Genomic DNA, 3,134 nt, shown 5'->3' with positions numbered 1-3,134 from the left:
GTTATTTAAAGTGATGAGAAACCTGGGATAGGGCAGCTCCAGAGAGGGATAATTGAGCAGCTCAGATACTCTCCGTTTATCATCTTGCCTTCATGCCTCCTGTCATGGTCACAAGATAGCTGCTGCAGTACAAGGATCTCATGAAGAAATGAGAATGTTCAGGAAAGCAGAGAGGGACCATCTTTCCTGGCACACTTCTTTTCATCCATGAGGAAACCCTTTATTTTTTTATTTTTGGTAAAAAATATTGAATTTCCTTTCATATACCTAAGGACAGGCAGTCAAATATATTATGAAAAACCCACAACAAACAGAACAAAAACAACAACATCAATAATGATAACAAGAATAAAATAATTTTCAACAGGTTTCCAGATGTTTCCTTTCATCATTCTTGACACTCCACGGGAGCTTAGCAACAGTTTGTGTTGCCTTCTTTTAAGGGGTTTTGAGGACAAAATTTTCTTTACTTTCATGCTGAAAAGCCTTTGAAGGATCAAAGTGTTTGATACCCAGAACTTTATTCAATTCTTCCTGAAGTTTTGCCTCACTTTGTTTCTTTTTAGGAAGCCGAGAGCGGAGTTTCAACACCTCCGATTTGAGTTGGCTATTTTCGTCTTTCAACTTTACAACATGCTTGATTTTTTTGCTTAAATTCTGATGACCCAATAATTTGGCATATGAATCTCTTATTTAGCTGTTCCTGAGCGGTACCATGTTCATTCAAAAATGCCTATTTCTCGGCTTCAAATGCATCCAGTGTAGCGGCACAGGTTTTGTGTTTTTATATGGTTCTTCATAAAGGAGATGCCACTGACTCATTTCTTCAGTTAATTCTGCCACTGTATTTTCTTTCTTTTTTCTTTTGAGACAGAGTCTCACTCAGTCACCCTTGGTAGAGTGCTGTAACATCACAGCTCACAGTAATCTCAAACTCGTGGGCGGAAGTGATTCTCTTGCCTCAGCCTTCCGAGTAGCTGGGATTACAGGTGCCCACCACAACAACCTGGTTATTTTTTTTGTTGCAGTTGTCATTGTTGTTTAGCTGGTCCAGGCCAAGTTCGAACCCGCCAGTGAACCCACCAGCCTCAGTGTGTGTGGCTGATGCCGTAACCCTTGTGCTACAGGCGTGGAGCCTGCCACTGAATTTTCTTCTCCAGATTTTCTTGCTGCTTCATCTTCCAGATGTTTCTTAACGTCCTCCTCTTGTTGCTTAAGTTGGTTTTGCAAATCAGTTATTTTTTTAAGAGGAGAAACTGATTTCTTGAACTTCTGCTTCTTTAAGTGCCGACCTGGTCTGCAGGTCTAGAAGCACCCTTGCGTACTGATTTGCACTCTCAGTCCCTAACATCTGATGTTGAAGCTCCTCTGAACTTTTCTCGGTCTTGGCCACTTTTTCCAGTAGTGATGAGTTTTCCAGCTTCAGATTGTCTATCTCAGCAGCTGCTAATGCTTTGTACCTTTCAAACTGAGCAGTAACATCCCCAAAGTTTTGTACCGTGCTATTACACTTTTCTTGTCAAACCAGGGTGGCCTGAGCATTAGCAGCATTGTCCAGTTCAGCTTTTCTTCTAGGAGTTTGAGTCCTTCAGCTCTAAATTTTGTTTCTTCGTCCAACTGCTCCACCAGCCTTTCGGCTTCTTCCTCCTTTGCTGTAATTTGTCAAGCTCATCCAGTGTTTAATTCTTCCTCAAATAGATTCTTCTCTTTAATCATTTCCTCTTGAAAAGACCATAGCTTCTGCTGAAGACTAGAAGATAATTCCTTCTCTTGTTACAGAAGTGACTCACTTTGTAATTCTTTTTGTTGAAGCTTTTCATATTCTTCTTTTTCAAGAATAAACTTCTCTTTTAAGTTTTGTATCTCAGTATTTAGATTTTCATCCAGTTCTCTGTTCCTACTGACAAGGTCTTCTGTTTCTTTTTCAAGCAGCTGACTTTGAGCACTCAGGTCTTCAACATGTTTAGATAACCCAATGTTTTGGGTTGAAGAGAATGCTGAAGGCCTAACATTTCATCATTCTACTCTTTCAGATTTTCTTCTAATTGGGCAATATCTAGCTTGTATTTTTCCACTTGATCTGATGCGCAACTAATTTCTTCGACGTATGCTAAGAGTTTTTGTGTTTCAGATTTTTCATCAATCCCGTCTTTCTCTGTGGAAACAAGTTTCTCCAGTTGGGCTGTTTTCTCCTGAGACTCTTGGAGGTTCTTCTGGGTGACCTGCAGCTTCACCTCAGGCCTCCTTGCTTAGCTGTCAGATTCTTCATCTTTGTTTCTAAGTTTCATCAACTCCAGGCTTAGAATTTTCAAATTCTTCTGGTTAGCATTTTCGAAAAACTTAGATTTTAGTAGCTCATTAGTCTTTTTGTCAATTCAATTAGCTGTTTTTCCAATGAAGCATTACTTGCACAGAGTGACTTTTTTGCCTTATGGAGACATGAAGCTTGGCTTCCAATTTATCCAACTCTGTTTGCAGGCACCAGATTTTCTCCTCCTGAGCACCATGTTCCTGCACAAGAACATGAATCGCTTTTTCTAGGAACCTTCAAATCTTTATCATTCTTTCGAGATTCCTTCTTTAATTCCAAAGTCTTAACTTCTCTAGCTGAAGCAGTCAAGGTAGCATCTTTGTCAACATTAGACTTTTCTTGAGAGTCTTTCTGTTTTTTAAATCTGATTTCTGAAAGAGTGCTGGTCCTTTCAATGCTTCTGACTTTTAACATCATAAGCACCTGGAGATGGGGCACCACCTTTGCAGGAGGAGCGTTGCATGGATGCATTTTTACAACTGACAGGTTGGAAAGTTTGCATTTTGGTGTCATACAGATGAAGGTGTAGTGAATTCTTGCTTCATTGGTTTCAGTCCTTCCCCATCGCTCTTTGGATGTAAACTTTTCTGGATTTCATTTCTTTCAAACATGTCCCACCAGTTTCATGGTAAATGGCTGAGACACCAGCTTGCGCTCCTGCGCATGTGGCGCAAGGAAACCCTTTCTAGGTGTCTGTGCTTAGATCTCTCACTGCCCATAACTGTGTCGCAGACCAGGCTTTAACCGACCACTAGCAAGGGGAATGGAATTATTATGCTACACTTGGAAGAGTTAAGATTTACTTCTAGGTAGAAGATGGGCT

The 3,134-nt window shown here is 40.4% G+C and overlaps 1 pseudogene; it reads right to left on the bottom strand.

Annotated features, from left to right (window-relative positions):
* Positions 1-388: 388 nt before the first annotated feature.
* On the bottom strand, positions 389-2,774 carry LOC100942236 (annotated as a pseudogene).
* Between the last annotated feature and the right edge of the window lie 360 nt (positions 2,775-3,134).

Source organism: Otolemur garnettii, unplaced genomic scaffold (assembly GCF_000181295.1).
Source record: "Otolemur garnettii isolate 467f Iridium unplaced genomic scaffold, OtoGar3 scaffold00002, whole genome shotgun sequence".
In the NCBI taxonomy this organism is placed as follows: Eukaryota; Metazoa; Chordata; class Mammalia; order Primates; family Galagidae; genus Otolemur; species Otolemur garnettii.
The sequence above is the reverse complement of the archived record's forward strand: the minus strand, read 5'-3'. Positions and strand labels throughout refer to the sequence as shown.